Source organism: Marmota monax, unplaced genomic scaffold (assembly GCF_021218885.2).
Source record: "Marmota monax isolate L192 unplaced genomic scaffold, Marmota_monax_Labrador192_F-V1.1 WCK01_AAM20220418_F8-fsc00225, whole genome shotgun sequence".
Classification (NCBI taxonomy): Eukaryota; Metazoa; Chordata; class Mammalia; order Rodentia; family Sciuridae; genus Marmota; species Marmota monax.
In genome coordinates, this window is record NW_026694524.1 from 1,231,286 (window position 1) to 1,243,522 (window position 12,237).

Below are 12,237 nucleotides of genomic sequence, written 5' to 3' on the forward strand. Positions count from 1 at the left end.
AAATAAATTAAACAGACACTCCTCAAAAGAAGAAATCCAAATGGCCAATAAATATGTGAAAAAATGTTTAACATCATTAGCAATTAGGGAAATGTAAATCAAAACTACACAGAGATTTCCTCTCACACCAGTCAGAATAACAGTCATCAAGAATATACATGATAATAAATGCTGCAGAAGATATGCAGAGAAAAAAGAACACATTTACACTGTTTGTGGTATTGCAAATTAGTACTGCACCTATGGAAATCAATATGGAGGTTCCTCAAAATTCTAGGCATAGAACTACCATATGACCCAGCTATACCACCCCTCAGTGTTTACCCTAAAGAATCAAAGTCATCTTACTATAGTAATACATACATACACCCATATTTATAGCAATACAATTCGTAATAGCCAAACTATGCAACCAGCCTATGTGTCCATCAACAAATGAATGGATAAATAAAATGTGGTATATATACACAAGGGAGTTTTATTCAGCCATAAATAAAAATCAAATTATGTAATTTGCAGGAAAATCAATGGAATTTGAGAATATTATGTTAAGCAAAATAAGCTAACTCAGAAGGTCAACAGTCATATGTTTCCTCTCAAATGTGGAAGCAAGAAAGGAAAAGGGGGGCCGGGATCTCATGAAAATCAAAGGGAGATCATTAGACAAAAGGGACCAGGGGGTGAGAGGTGGGGAAGTGCTAGGGGCTGATATTGGCCAAAGTATATTGTTATATAGTGTGTATGTATGAATATGCAACAATAAATCCCATCATTATGTACAACTATAACACCAATTAAAAATGTGTAAAAAAAACTGAAGAGGAAAAATAAAATGGACCTGTTTTGAAGCCAAGAAAGTAACTTCTCTATTTTTGATACTCAATGTCAATTTATCAGAAAGGATCTCAGAACTAGTACAGAAATGCAAACTCTCTGGCTTCAAGGAAGGGGAGAAGCAGGGAAAGAAAGAGAGGAAGCCAAGCAATTGTGACAATAGCAAATATCGCAGACAACTGATATCTGATTTTGAAGAAATAATTCAGCATGTTTGGAAAAAATAAATACCAAGTCTGTTTAAAAATTAATAATAATAAGCAGTAATAAGTAAGAAGACAGAGTGCTGAATTAGGGCAGAGGTGAAAACAAGCAAAATTTCAGGATTCAAAGCCAAGAGTCAGGGCTGGGGTTGTAGATCAGCAGTAGAGCGCTCCCCTAACATAGGCGAGGCCCTGGGTTCGATCCTCAGCACCACATAAAAATAAATTAACTAATTAAAGATATTGTATCCAAGTACAACTAAAAAAATAAATATTAAAAAAACAAAGCCAGGAGTCATTGCATCCATGTTAGAAAACCAAGGGTAACTTCTTTAAGAAGGTAGTATTTGAGATAGACGTGAAGAATGAGGATAAATTGGATAGAAGAGATGGAGCTTAATAGGAAAGAAATAAGACAATTACCATGAGATAAAGCATAAAACTGGAAAGGCAGGGAATATATATTTCAGTCCCTGAAAGGACTTCAATGCCAGGCTAGTGGAGATTAGATTTTATGCTCTAGAAACTGGAAAGGCACTGAAGATTTTAAGCAGAAACATGAGTGTGCTTTTTTGAAATATTATGTGAAGGATACCAATCAAGAAGTTTACTTAATTTTCCCTAAGGACATGCCAATACAAGATGAAATATGAAAAAAGGAGAACCAAATATATATATATATATATATATATATATATATATATATATATATATATATATATATATATATATACCTGAGCTCAAAAAAAAAAAGATGGGAATCCTTGACCAGAAAGCAGTGATAGAAATGAAACCAGGGGCACCTGGGCTCTGTGTCTTCAAAGCCTAGAGTTCAGCCTCTGTGAAATAAAGGATACTAAACATTCTCCTAAGGATATGGGTGACCAGAGCTTGACTTATTACATGAAACTGAGGACTGAACGGAGTGTCCTGTTCTTGGAAGGAGACTGGAGGTGTAAATCAAGACTGATGGGAGTTATGGTTATGACAAGATGCAGAGTAGGATAGGTTGGAGAGTGGGTTCTTTAGCCCCAAGTTATTTGCTATTTTAGTAGCTGTATATGAAACATCTCCAATATCATATGGGTCAGGAGACTCAAAATGTCATTAAAAGACCTATTTCTGGACCAAGTGTCACCAAGGTTAATTGAAAACACCCACACAGCCACAAAACCACAAAGGGACAAATGGTGGAGGGTGGGGGCAGTGAACAAACTAAAAGTCAATTAGGAGCCACTATAAATAAGTCTGAAGAACAACATCTTCTAACCCACAGAGAAATGAAATACCAAGATAATCAATAAAATCATCCATTGGAACAGGAATTCTCTATAGATAAAGTTTAATTTTCAGAATAATATGATAAATGCAGAAAAATAAATAGATTTTGGATGTTCAAGGAACCAAAAATATGGATATATCCCATTAAAAACAGTAATAAAGTCATAACACAGAATCTAACAAATGAAACAACGGGCAGCCATTTTTTAAAACCATTATATTAAAAATATGATCATTGGAATAAAAAACTCAATAGAGCAGATAAATTCTAGACTTCAATATTCAAAAATAGAGTAAGTAAATTAGAAGAATTTACTGAAGCCAGCAAAAAGAAAAATATTCTTTAAAGAGAAAATACATTTAAGTATTAAAAACAAATTGTAAGACTCCAACATATGTCACCATAGAAGAGAATGGATAGAATTACATAAGAAACCATATTTTGATCATTTAAGAGTTAAGAACTTTCTAGAATGGAAGAAAGACAGCAGTTTTCAGATGGAAAGTTAACAAATATTTAGAAGCATTAATAGTCACATATTTACACCAAGATAAATTTTATAACAAAACAACAATCTCAGATTTGAAGAATCCATCTGTTTATTTTTTTTGTTTTTAACTCTCTCTTTTTCCAGTACTGGAGGTTGAACCCAGGGGCCCTCTATCATTAAGCTGCATCCCCAGCCCATTATTTGTTGTTTATTTTGAGATAGGGTCTTGTTCAATTTCCCAGGCTTACCTTGAATTTGCAGTCCTCCTGCCTCAGCTTCCTGAGTACCTATAATTATAGGCATGTACCACCACCCAGGTTGAAGAGTCCATTTTTAAGATACCTTTAAAGCTATCAGAGCAATGAGACAGATTACCTACAAAGAAACAACAGATGTCTTATCAGCAACAGTTACCAGGAAAAAAATTAATGATATCTTTAGATGACTTACTAAAAATAACTGTGTTCAAGTTGATATCTGGCCTAATTATTACTCCAAAAATGTGAAGAAAATCACGGATGTATAAAGTGAAAGAATCAAGGGCAAGTACTTAAACATAGAATGTTTTGCCTACTGTAAAAATAACTTGTTATCCCCTAAGTAAAGGAAAACTTAAATTATAGATAATGGTAGCAATAGGGAGGAAAGAGTGATCATCAATCATAATATTGGCTCATATTTATGGTATTTATTATGTACTATATACATCATTAGTAATTTTGGGGGGTGGTACTGAGGATTGAATCCAGGGTGCTTAACTGTTGAACCACATCCCCAGACCTTTTTTGTATTTTATTTAGAGTCAGGGTCTTGCTGAGTTGCTTAGGGAATTGCTAAGTTGCTGAGTCTGGCTTTGAACTTGCGATCCTTCTACCTCAGCCTCGTGAGCTACTGAGATTAAAGGCATGTGCCACTGTACCCAGCTTCATTAAGTAATTTGGGGGAGGGAGGTAACGGGGATTGAATTTAGGGGCACTCGACCATTGAGCCACATCCCCAGCTCTATTTTGTATTTTATTTGGAGACAAAGTTTCATTAAGTTGCTTAGCACCTCAATGAGGCTGAGGTTGGCTTTGAACTCATGATCCTCCTGCCTCAGCCTCCTCAGCCATGGGATTATGGAGCATGCACCATGGCACCTGGCTTCATTGAGTAATTTACATGAAACAATTCATTTTTATTTTTATTTTCATAAAAGCCCTTGAGTTAAATATCATCATCATTATCACCATCATAATTACATCATCATCTTATTTTTCAAATGCAGCAATTCAGGCCAATTCCTTATTTAGAGTCACACAACATATAAAATGACAGATACAGGACTGAACATCACTCAAGTATAAATACTAACATTTAGTAAGTTCCGTGCTGTTTTCAAGAGGAAGAATTATTGAATAACTTAAGACTTTGCTGGGGAAAATTCACTTAAATAGGTGTATTTTTTAAAAAGATAACTATCTAAACTAGGCTTGGTGGTACTTGCCTGTAATCCCAGCAACTCCAGAGGCTGAGGCAGGAGGATCTAAGTGCAAGGCCAGCTTCAGCAATTTAGGTAAACCCTGTCTCAAAATAAAAAGTGCTGGGGATGTGGCTTTGTGGCAAAGCACCTCTGGGTTCAATCCCCTGTAGCAAAAAAGAGATAACTACCTAAAAGGACACAAATGCAACCTATAGCTTCAATAAAACAGGAAAAAAATAATTTAATCCAACAGAAGGCAGGAAAGATGAATGAGAAGCAAAGACATGGTAAAAAAAAACAAAACCACAAATAGTGGCTAAAGTAAGTAAAAGTACTTTAACAATCTAAACATAATGTTAGTGGATTAAACTCATTTATTAAAGTCAGTTATAATTAAATAAACAGAAAGCAGTTGAAATCCAAAAATATGTAGCTTACTGTGATATAGTCATAAAACAGAACATTACTCAGCAATAAAAAAATCTATTAATATATATATATATATATATATATATATATATATATATCTCAACTTGGATGGCCCTTAAAGACATTTTGCTAAGTAAAAAAGAGCCAATCTCAAAAGATTTCATACAACACAAGATATATGTCTCACTCAAATGAACACATATGCACATAATCACAAGTTTTCAAAATTATAGACTAATAGAGAGTGAAAAGAAACTAATATTAACCAGAGATTAAAGTTGGAAGGAAGGTGTAGCTATAAAGGGGCTGATGAAATAGTTTCTTGGTGGTGGTCCTATGTCCTGATTATGGTAGTGGTTGCAATTAATTATGTATTTGATAAATATTTATAATATTATGCATTTTAAATGTGTGCATGTAGAAAGTGGTGAAATCCAAATAAGAAATGAGGTTTATTAATAGTATTCTACCAATATTAATTGCCTCATTTTAATCATGCACTTTAGCAATGGAATGTGTTGTTATTGGGTAAAGCTACTTGAAGGGTACATGAGAACTCACTATGCTTTGTTTTGTTTTGTTAGTTTTTCACCATGCTTTTTGTGACTTCTTTTGAATTTTAAATTATTTCTGAATAAAATATTTCAAGTGCAGCTTACAAAATTCACACTGAGAATAAAATCATACAGGAACTATCAAAATAAAGTGATGGGAAAAATATTTTAGATACTAACTACTAACAAAAGGACAGATGAAATAGCAAAACTAAGGCCAGACAAAATAGAGTTTAAGTAAAAGGCATTAATAAAAATAAATAAAATACTATGTAATAAAATATTTCACCAAGAAAATATAATCATGAACTTCTGTGCATCTAACTCTACAGTCTTTACATATAAAGTAATTTTATGCAGAATTATGACAGCAACCCTCAAATAAGCATAGTGACAGATTTTCATACAGCTTTATAGGAACCAACAGATATAAAAAACAAAAATAAATAAATATTAATAAAAATTAAGGAATAAAATGTACATTTTATCTAATAAGATTTTAACCCACCTGATAGAGCTGGAAGTGTTGCTGAGTGGTAAAGCACTTGCCTAACATGCTCAAGGCCCTAGGTTTCTTCCCCAGCACCACACACACACACACACACACACACACACACATGCATGCACACTCATGCACACACATGCACACATATATACATACAAAGCTTCAAAAGCCAACTGATAAATTTTATATGTACATAATGTACATGTGAAAATTTACAAAAATAAGAAACATAAAATGATTCTAATCATGCTAACATTAAATATGAAATTAATAATAAAAAGGTAGTCTAAACAGAATACTGCATATGTTTAAAAACCTGAAGATAGACTTCTGAATATCTGAATGATAAAGAAGAATCTCACACTGGAAATTATAACTTACCAAAACCATACAAAAATGAAAGTTCTGTACATAAAAATATGGGAGCAAAAGTAGTATGAAGAGAAATGTACAAGCTCAATTTTTAAGAGATTGAAAATAAATGAGTTACAAATTTATTCCAGAAAGCTAAAACTTAACAAACAAAAATAAAATATAAGGATTTTAATAACAATAGAACTCAGAGCATAGATCAATAAAATGAAAATGAAAAAACAATGGAATAATCAAAATCAAAAGCAGAGTTCTTAAGAAATGGTTAACTTTCTTGTAAAACTTGTTAGTATATAAAAACAGGCAAAATCAATATCAGTAGGGAAAACACAGAGGCTTAATTACCCATGAGGTTTTAAAAATTATAAATAAACACTATTAATATATTTATTTTGAAATCTAATAAATGTATAGTTTTCTAAAATTATTTAATTACTCCAATTGGCTCAAGATGAAATGGAAACTGAAATAAATTATTAACCATTAAAAAATTTAATCTCTAATCAAACAAATGAACCTCAAAGAACAGAAAGTCCAAATGATGTTACAAGTGTTTTATCAACCTTTAAAATTTCAGAAATGAGAAAAAGAAAGTTAACTAACTTATTTTTGGAGCTTCATATAACTTTGTTGCCCAAAAATGGCAATGAAAGTTAAGAAGAATATTTTTGACCAACCTGCCTAAAGAGTTTTGCAAATCTTAAATAAAAGATGAACAAATCAAAATCAACAATGTATAAGAAGTAATAATTTATCACAACAAAGTAGGATTTGTTCCCAAAATGCAAGAATGCCTCAACATTCAAAATATAACATACTGCCAGGTGTCATGACATACACCTGCAATCCCAGCCAACTCCAGTGGTTAAGGCAGGGGGATGGCAAGTTCAAAGTCAACCTGGGCAACTTAATGAAACTCTATCTCAAAGTAAAATTTTAAAAGGGTTGGGGTTGTAGCCCAATGGTAGAATGCTTGACTAGCATGTATGAGGCCCTGGGTTCAATCCTCAATGCCACAAAAAAAAAAATCTAAAAGACAAAAATATACTGAGTTATTACATTTCATTACCAGATAAAGGGAGAAAGCCATACAATCACTAAAGAACTATGAAAAATTATTCAATTGAAGTTAACACTGATATATAATATTAAAATGTAGCAAACTATGAACCTAAGGGAATATCCTTCCTCTGATATAATGCAAGTATACTACATATAACATATGTTACTTATTATATTAGTATATTATATATTGTAACACATACAAATAAAGAAATTTTAGAAAAATTCTCAATCAAGTCAGGCACAAGAATTGTGCCTTTATCATCACTCTTATTCAGTGTCATACTGGATGTTCTATCCAATTCAGTATAAAAGAAACAATATATAAGAATTGGTGGGCTGGGGATGTGGCTCAAGCAGTAGCACTCTCGCCTGGCATGCGCAGGGCGCTGGGTTCGATCCTCAGCACCACGTACAAATAAAATAAAGATGTTGTGTCCACTGAAAACTAAAAGATAAATATTTTAAAAAATAATTGGTAAGAAAAAGACCAACATTCCCCTATTCTCAGATGATATGATTATTTTTTAAAATTTTTTATTGGTGCATTATAATTATATATAATAGTGGGATGCATTGTTTCATATTCATACATGCAAATAATTTAATCAATCTCATTCCCTAGTACCTCCTCTTTCCCTCCACTCTTCCCTCCTCCTCATCCCCTTGCTCTACTCTTCTGGTTTCCTTTGTACTATTTTGTTTTAAATTATTACATTATAGTTATTTATAAAAGTGGGATTCATTGTGGTATATCCATGCATGGATGGAGCATCATTTTGTAGGTTTTGTTCCCCAGGACTTCCCCATGCCCACCTCTTTTCTCCCTCTCTATGCCCTTCCTCTAATCCATTAATCTTCCTTTTGTTTTCATGAGATCCATTTTCATTCCTTTCTTTTCTCTCTCTAGCTTCCACATATGAAGAAAAACATTCAGTCCCTTACTTTCTGAGTTTGACTTATTTCACTTAGCATGATGTTCTCCAGTTCCACCTATTTACCAGCAAATGACATAATTTCATTCTTCTTTATGACTAAGTAATACTCCATTGTGTATATTCACCATATTTTCTTTATCAATTTGTCTGTTGACAGACACCTAGGTTGGTTCTATAACTTGGCTATTGGGAATTGTACTGCTATAAACACTGGTGACTATATAATTATTTTACACAGAAAAAATAAGGTACCCTACAAACCACTAGAATTAGTAAGAAAATTCAGCAAAGTTACATTGCTAAAGAAAGATCCAAAAGAAGATAAGAATAAATGAAAAGACAGCTCATCAATTATAAGGTGAATGTTTTAAAGAAGTCAGCTTCAAGACACTGATTATTAGATTCATAATTCTAGCAGAGTTTTTATAGAATTTGAACAACTGATTCTAAAATTTATTTGGAAAAACCAAAGGTCAAGAATATCAAAATCAATTTTGAAGAAAAATGACTCTCATGGATTTGTCCTACCAGATATCAAGGTTTTTAATAAAACCACATTGAGTGAGATTATATATTATTGGTGTCGCTATGGACAAACAGGTGAATTCAGTCAGAGTGCCCAGAAACAGACACATCGAAAGTACAGAAATATGCTCTACGACAAAATACCATCACAGTTCAGCAGAAAAGGATAAAAATAAATGGTGTGGGACAACTGGCTATCTATATAGAAATGAGAAAAATTACATTTGTACCTCATATACAAATTAAATTATAGGTAGATGCAATGCTTAACTATGAAAATCAGCTTTAAAACTTGCAACAGAATATATAGTAATAGAACTTCATGATCTTGGGATAAGAAAGAATTATTTTAGCATTACCCAAAGAGCATTAGGTATAAAGGAAACATAAATACATTTGTCTGCATAAATATTTAAATCATTATGTCGGCCGAGCACAGTGGCACATGCCTGTAATCACAGCAGCTTGGGAGGCTGAGATAGGAGGCTCACGGGTTCAAAGCCAGCCTCAGCAATAGCGAGGTGCTAAGCAACTCAGTGAGATCCTGTCTCTAAATAAAATACAAAATAGGCCTGGGGATGTGTCTCAGTTGAGTGTCCCTGAGTAGTTCAATTCTCAGTGCCAAAAAAGAATATATATATATATATATATATATAATTTTATTTTTTTTAATTTAATTTTTTATTGTTGGTTGTTCAAAACATTACAAATTTCTTGACATATCATATTCCACACTTTGATTCAAGTGGGTTATGAACTCCCACCTTCACCCCATACACAGATTGCAGAATCACATCAGTTACACATACATTCATTTCCATATTGCCATACTAGTGTCTGTTGTGCTCCGCTGCCTTTCCCATCCTCCACCCTCCCCCCTCCCCACCTGTCCCCTCCCCTCCCCTCCTCTCTCTCTACCCCCTCCACTGTATAACCCTGAGGGTCTCCTTCCATTTCCATGCAATTTCCCTTCTCTCTCCCTTTCCCTCCCACCTCTCATCCCTGTTTAATGTTAATCTTCTTCTCATGCTCTTCGTCCCTACTCTGTTCTTAGTTACTCTCCTTATATCAAAGAAGACATTTGGCATTTGTTTTTTAGGGATTGGCTAGATTCACTTAGCATAATCTGCTCTAATGCCATCCATTTCCCTGCAAATTCTATGATTTTGTCATTTTTTAATGCAGAGTAATACTCCATTGTGTATAAATGCCACATTTTTTTTATCCATTCGTCTATTGAAGGGCATCTAGGTTGGTTCCACAGTCTTGCTATTGTGAATTGTGCTGCTATGAACATCGATGTAGCAGTGTCCCTGTAGCATGCTCTTTTTAGGTCTTTAGGGAATAGACCAAGAAGGGGAATAGCTGGGTCAAATGGTGGTTCCATTCCCAGCTTTCCAAGAAATCTCCATACTGCTTTCCAAATTGGCTGCACCAATTTGCAGTCCCACCAGCAACGTACAAGTGTACCCTTTTCCCCACATCCTCGCCAGCACTTGTTGTTGTTTGACTTCATAATGGCTGCCAATCTAACTGGAGTGAGATGGTACCTTAGGGTGGTTTTGATTTGCATTTCTCTGACAGCTAGAGATGGTGAGCATTTTTTCATGTACTTGTTGATTGATTGTATGTCCTCCTCTGAGAAGTGTCTGTTCAGGTCCTTGGCCCATTTGTTGATTGGGTTGTTTGTTCTCTTATTGTCTAATTTTTGGAGTTCTTTGTATACTCTGGATATTAGGGCTCTATCTGAAGTGTGAGGAGTAAAGATTTGTTCCCAGGATGTAGGCTCTCTATTTACCTCTCTTATTGTTTCTTTTGCTGAGAAAAAACTTTTTAGTTTGAGTAAGTCCCATTTGTTGATTCTAGTTATTAACTTTTGTGCTATGGGTGTCCTATTGTGGAATTTGGAGCCCGACCCCACAGTATGTAGATCGTAGCCAACTTTTTCTTCTATCAGACGGCTTGTCTCTGATTTGATATCAAGCTCCTTGATCCATTTTGAATTCACTTTTGTGCATGGCGAGAGAAAGGGATTCAGTTTCATTTTGTTGCATATGGATTTCCAGTTTTCCCAGCACCATTTGTTGAAGATGCTATCCTTCCTCCATTGCATGCTTTTAGCCCCTTTATCAAATATAAGGTAGTTGTAGTTTTGTGGATTGGTTTCTGTGTCCTCTATTCTGTACCATTGGTCCACCCACCTGTTTTGGTACCAGTACCATGCTGTTTTTGTTACTATTGCTCTGTAGTATAGTTTGAAGTCTGGTATCGCTATACCGCATGATTCACACTTCCTGCTTAGAGTTGTTTTTGCTATTCTGGGTCGTTTATTTTTCCATATGAATTTCATGATTGCTTTCTCTATTTCTACAAGAAATGCCGTTGGGATTTTGATTGGCATTGCATTAAACCTATAGAGAACTTTTGGTAATATCGCCATTTTGATGATGTTAGTTCTGCCTATCCATGAACAGGGTATATTTTTCCATCTTCTAAGATCTTCTTCTATTTCTCTCTTTAGGGTTCTGTAGTTTTCATTGTATAAGTCTTTCACCTCTTTTGTTAGGTTGATTCCCAAGTATTTTTTTTTGAAGATATTGTGAATGGAGTGGTTGTCCTCATTTCCATTTCGGAGGATTTGTCGCTGATATACAGGAATGCCTTTGATTTATGAGTGTTGATTTTATATCCTGCCACTTTGCTGAATTCATTTATTAGCTCTAATAGTTTCTTTGTAGACCCTTTTGGGTCTGCTAGGTATAGAATCATGTCATCTGCAAATAGTGATAATTTAAGTTCTTCTTTTCCTATTTTTATGCCTTTAATTTCTTTCGTCTGTCTAATTGCTCTGGCCAGTGTTTCGAGAACTATGTTGAACAGAAGTGGAGAGAGAGGGCATCCCTGTCTTGTTCCAGATTTTAGAGGGAATGCCTTCAATTTTTCTCCATTCAGAATGATGCTAGCCTGAGGCTTAGCATACATAGCTTTTACAATGTTGAGGTATGTTCCTGTTATCCCTAGTTTTTCTAGAGTTTTGAACATAAAGGAATGCTGTACTTTGTCGAATGCTTTTTCCGCATCTATCGAGATGATCATATGGTTCTTATTTTTAAGTCTATTGATGTGGTGAATAACATTTATTGATTTCCGTATATTGAACCAGCCTTGCATCCCAGGGATGAATCCTACTTGATCATGGTGCACAATTTTTTTGATATGTTTTTGTATCCGATTCGCCAGAATTTTATTGAGGATTTTTGCATCTAGGTTCATTAGAGATATTGGTCTGTAGTTTTCTTTCTTTGAAGTGTCTTTGTCTGGTTTAGGTATCAGGGTGATGTTGGCCTCGTAGAATGAATTTGGAAGTTCTCCCTCTTTTTCTATTTCCTGAAGTAGCTTGAAAAGGATTGGTATTAGTTCCTCTTTAAAGGTTTTGTAAAACTCTGCTGTATACACATCCGGTCCTGGGCTTTTCTTAGTTGGTAGTCTTTTGATGGTTTCTTCTGTTTCCTCAATTGATATTGGTCTGTTTAGGTTGTCTATATCCTCCTGACTCAATCTGGGCAGATCATATGACTTAA